The sequence below is a fragment of the Larus michahellis genome, chromosome 4, assembly GCF_964199755.1.
Source record: "Larus michahellis chromosome 4, bLarMic1.1, whole genome shotgun sequence".
NCBI lineage: Eukaryota > Metazoa > Chordata > Aves > Charadriiformes > Laridae > Larus > Larus michahellis.
The window spans coordinates 51,652,901-51,658,900 of NC_133899.1; positions in this window are offsets into that span (position 1 = coordinate 51,652,901).

The window sequence follows — 6,000 nt, forward strand, 5'->3', positions numbered from 1 at the left end:
ATGTCTTTTGTTGTTTTTCGACTTCTGTCGTAATTACTTGTGGGCCCAATCTAAGAATTATTAAATAATGTAACAATATTCACCTCTCCTGCTGGTGGTGTAAGTACATGTAAATTGTGTGTGTTTATACACATAGATGAACACATCTCAGTCTACAAAACCAGGACTTCATTACCACATATTTTTGTGTATGGGTGGAGAGAATGCTAATTTGAAGGCATAAGATTTGCAAATGGTTTTAACCACAGAGGTGTCTGTGCTCTGCCACATTTCCTGTGGTGCTTTAGGTCTGAAATCTGTCAGTTCAAAACAGAAACTGGCCCCGTTGCGAGTAACTTGAGTGCTTTTCTGAAATCTTTTTTTTGATAAAAGATCACGTCTGCAGATGGTAAAATGATCTGTCGAGCAGGTAGGGATGGTAATGATGCTTTACATTGCCAGAACATAGAGCTGCAACTGGACCTTATATTCCTCGTGGAGCCATTGTAGAGTAGAATATCTTGCTGGTGTGGTCATTGAATAATGCTGTCCTGCCTCTTCATTGGGGAAAACTTGGGATCTTCTGATAGGAAGGTTAAGTTCATGGTATAAATAATGTCTTTAGAGTAGTGGCAGCTGGCAGCTTTTTCATTTTTCCTCCAGACTCATTTGTTCAGCTTTTGGGTCTCTAATACACAAAATGCTTGCAGTTACAAGACTGATTTCTAGCCTCATATTTAAAAACTATCCGTGAAAAGAACTGGTCAGCATCTCTAAGGAAGTATTTTCTTTTGGGGTCAAAATCTTGTGTGCTGCTTCATATTCTCCCTTATCTGCTTTGGAAGTAAGGTTGTACTTTTGTACAGAGAGAGGTGAACTGGTTTGCTTTTGCATATTGATAGCAGATATCAGGGCTCTGACAGTTGATTTCCCACTGGAAGAAAAATTGGTGACATAGACCATAGGAATCATGTTTTTAGTAGATTTTTTTTTTTTTAATTAAATACACAAGGCTTTGAACATATGTAAACACCAATGATAATGAAGGAAAAAAACCATCTCCAGAAATGTCAGTCTGGAAATCAGTGTTTCATTTTCAGAAAGCAACACTATATCTTTGAAGTTTATAGCAACTTAACTACCCACACAGTGTCACAGGGCTACTAACACCTAATTTCTCAAAGTCTGTATCCTGCTCACATCCAAAGGTAAGTAATTGGTGAGACTTGTGTGCAGGAAGCATTATAATCATGTGAGTGTGGTTCTCAGAAACGCGCAATAAATGAACACGGTGCTGTCTTGCAGCATGAGCTTCCTCAATTATCTTGTATACCTTGTAGTGCTATAGATGTACCCTTTGTAAAAGTACTGTTTGAATGATGCAAGAGTGACTTGCTTAGTCTCCCTTCCCCCCTCATCATCTTTAAAGATGTGTCGTGGAATTTCTTGTTTCAAGTGTTCTAGTGTTCTTCTTTTTTTTTTTTTTTTTTAAGGGAATGAAAATTTTATGAGATAAGAATGCTTCCTTCTGAATCCTTTCTTAGGGAGAGCACGGCAGGAGGAGGAGGAGGAAGCTCAGCCCAGTGTATGCAGACTAGCGTGGGAGGCTTCCTGTTATTGAGGTGTAAAGTATCGAGAGTAAGTTTCTTTTGAGGTCTTTCAGGAGCACATCCTGAAGGAAGAAGGGTGGGAGGAGGGAAGGTTACCATGGGAAAGCAGTCTCCATATATCAGTACATTCTGTAGAGGGTATGTGTGGGTTCTTTGATTTGTTTGTTTGGTGGCAGGGGGAAGGATATGAAGGGAAGTTAAAGATACCAATCTACAGATACCTAGTCTGATAATGATACTGTATATCATCTGCTCGTATCTTGATTACTATTTATATGCTGTTTCATATTCTGGATACTTCCAGATGCATCATTGTGGCCTCAGTCTTAAATTTTATTCTTAGACTGTTGTGCCTTTGGTCATTTTAATTGCATGTGTATACTGATATCTATGATTGACCTTGGCATTGCCTTCAATCCACTGGAATGCCTGTTTCACATCTCACAGATGGCTCCATAGACGCTCTTCTTCATGGAGCCCTTCTAGGACCTGGTTTTCAGACTGCTTCTCTTCTGGGCACTGAATAGAAGCCAGAAACAGTGAACTGTGGTCAGTCGTAATTACCAGTATAGACATCAGCCTGTAGATGTCGGTGCATATGCCTATGCCTAGTGCAGAAATCTGCCCATGGGAATAGCACTGCAGGATCTCTCCCGTATCTACAAACTAATAAAATTAACCTTCTGCATAAACTATCTAGTTTATGATCTATGATTTCTGTGTACCTGTGGAAAAAACTGAAATAAAAAGGTATTTTAGACCAAGACATACAACACTTAGATGGAAACAATGAACTGTTTCTGGAAAGAAATATTAGATAAATCATTAAATTAAAACAGAACTGCAGGTAGTTTTGTTTTTAGCAGTATTTTGTAAGAAGGTCTTCAAAAGTCTAAGGACAACTAAAACTGCTTGTGTGCTTTGTGGAACTGAAGCAGTAATTGTTTTACATACAAGATGTAATATATCAGTTTGCAATTCCAGGAAAAAAAAAACCAACCAACCAACAAAACTTTAGCTCTCAGCTTAATTGGATGGAAAACGAAAGAGGAGGTAGGATATAGAAGATGGTTTATGGGCTTGGTTGTGCTATCATTTCCCTGAGCAAAGCATTTTCTAATTGGAAGCTGGAAAGCTCTGCAGGTCCCACGGAAAGAAGAATAGCTAAAGTAACTGACTGTAGGATAATACAAATTCTGTACTATAACCTTGTGGGAAATCAGGAAGGATGACAGAACTCTGTAGGAAATGGTTAAGAGCTTCCAGAGGCTTTAAGAGGCTACTAGGCCATGGGGTTTAAGCTGTATTAATTACCCAGCAAGATGTAATTGTGTGGCATGTATTTTTGTTTGTTTGTTTGTTTTTCTTTCCCTTACCCAGGTAACAATTGAGTGTAAGTTGACTAGTAGCATTTACTTTTTTTACTAATAGCATTTTCTTTATAAAACACGCCTCCTTTCCTAAAGCTAACAGACAGTGCAATTATGTCAGCTGGTAGAGCATCCTGACCTTGAATACTGAACATACTTTATCACCTCTGTTCAGAATGCCAAGTGTGAAAGAAAAGGAAAATACAAATGGGTATAAGGTCAAGGTCTAGGACAACTTCTGTGAGAGAAGTAGCACAAAGGGTGAGCGTTGCATCGTGATAAGTCAGTGAAGTAAAATTGCTCCCACGGATTCTGGATAAAATTAAAATAGCAGATGAATGTCTTTATATAGTGGAGCTCTGCATGTATACTGTGTCCAACAGAGAAGTACTTCTGACTTGAGGAAATTGTCCTCTAAAAATTTCTTCTAGGAGAAGTACAGGTAACCTTTTTCACAGGCAGTTGCATCCATTCATGTAGTCATCAGTCTCAGCCCTGTGAAATGAGGGGGAATCTGTTTTGGTAGAAATTTTAAGAACTGTTTTGACGAGTTTCTTTCTCAAAAAATAAAAAATGTTAAATGGAGATGAAAGAAATAGGGAAAAATATTTTGAGGATCATCTATATTTTGTTTTGCAATTCTTTTTTGACCTACACAGAATTCAATCCAAAGAGATTATGCTATGGGCCAGACTCACCAAGATATTGAAGAATCTGTTCATTGATAGTTGCACATAGGAAATGCTTGCTGTGCAGGACCATATTGTGACAGGAGCTAAAAAAGCTTAAAATAACTGAAAGCAGGACTTTAGAGATAAAACAAACATTACAATCAGGTGTAGACTTGTTACTTATTCCACTTTTTTTTCTTGGGGACAGCATATATACTGTATGTACTTGGAAATCCGCGGGTATAGACTAGATAATATAAACAGTGACTGTACTGAAGGATAATGCAAATGTCACTGAAGAAAATCAGAGGGTCTTAGAAACTTTACTAAATAATCAAAACCACGGTTGCCTAGCTGGGGGAAAAAGACTACCAAACAACAATCAAACACCAAAAAAACTCACAAACAAGACCCTCACAACCCCCAAAGCTGTATGTGTCTGTGGATCTTTCAATTTGAAATAGCAGGGATTGATTAAATCAGTAGGTGGGTGGTTGCAAAGTAGACATTTGTCTCTGAAAAACATTCTTTGGTTCCCGATATGAAAATAAAATTTTAAATTTATTAAAATTATGTACCTTCCTTTTACAGTATAGAATATTATGATACTTAGGCATACAGTTGCATCTAGGCCAGTATGTTGTTTCTCCCCATTACCAGTACAGGGAAGAAAGTGGTCTTTTGAATGTAAGCTGGTATCTGCTGTCTTACGCATCTAGTGGCCCAGGGTCTCATCCAGAAAGATTTAAAAATTTTTCATCCAGGAAGACTTAAAAAGTCATTGATGTATTTTTACTGTATGAAACCATTTCTTTCTTTTTTTTTTTTTAGTGTGTGCACATTTTTTGCAGGCACAGCACCTTCTGACAAGGAATTCCATAAAAATTGTAAACTATGTGAAGAAGTCCTGCCTGTGTTAATTTTGAACCTGTGTTTTAGAAATTGACACACAAAATCCTTGTTTTAGCACAGATTGCAAATGCGATGCCCCTTCTGGCATTCATGACATTATAGACTTCTCATATAACCCTCCTCAGCCATCTCTTCCAGCATGAGGAGTCAACATCTTTTTCTTTTAACTTTTGTTGGTACAAATTGACCATACAGAAATTGTTCTATACCTTTGACCATCCTTGTCATCCTTCTTTGTGCCTTTTCTAGCTTTAACAAACTGAACAGAGTATTGAGGAATTAGGCACACTATAGATGCTGGTGTTGTGGCACAGTGCCCAGAGTGTGCTGTCTTTGACTTGTGGCTCAATAGTGAGCTATTCTCAAATAATTTCTGGTTATACCCCAAGACCTTGTTCTTGGCTGATAGTAAGTAGTTCAGAGACTGAAGCTGTACATGCAAAGTTAGGATTTTTTAATGTACGTTACTTTGTCACACATTTTACCTGACATTTAATGTCTTATGAATCAGTTTCTCTCTCTCTCTCCCCACCTCTCTTCCCCTCATCTTCTGAACACCTCTAAAACAAAAAATGGGAAAGATGACTCCTGCTGAGTTCAGTTATGTGGGAAGCATTAAGTTCAGTTCCAAGCTTCTCTGCAAGTCAATTGGAAACTGTCACTGAGACCCTCTACCACCTTACAATGCCCTTTCAGTAAGCAGACTGGGGGGAACCTTGCTTCAGGGGAGAGCTTGGGAAAAAATCCATGACTTACAGATTCCTAATTCTAGTGCTGATGAAATAACTTGGAATGCACTAGAAATGCAATGTGACGGATATTAAATGGTTACAGGATTTCTGAATTAGTGCAAAATAGTTTGATGGAAAGAAAAAATTTCACTGGAAAGAGGTTACTGAATGGCCCTGATTTCTTTCTGACTTGCTGGTAGTGGCAAGCAGTGCTACAGGATCTGGAAAATATGTTATTAAAAGTTTTGTATGCAGCACATCCATAAAGAATGTGGCTGTCCCTAAAGAGGATAAGAGCTTGGTACTTGCAGTTAAAAGTAATTTATTCAGGCTTAGCTAATGCTGCAGAATCTGGGTGTCTGTTGTGCTGCTGGCCTGTGGTGAGCTGTAGTATGCAAGGTGTGGTGTAGAAGAAATGCATAGCTTTCTGATTGCTTGCTGAATGTGTCATGAATACCTACTAATAGATGTGTTATAGTAGATATAATCTAAGGATATAAGCAATGCCATACAGGTATTGTTTTATCTAAACTGTATTAGTCTTAACATGTTAGATGTATCCTACCCATTAGGAGGAGTGAACTCATAAATGTTCCAATTTAAAGTCACCCCCATAATATTTCTTAAAACATTATTAACAGGCTATGCTGTCTTGCAAAACCGTTTCTTGTTCCATTTTCTGAGTTCAGAGGTGTGACCAGCATTTATGTGGTGTTTGCATGAAAGC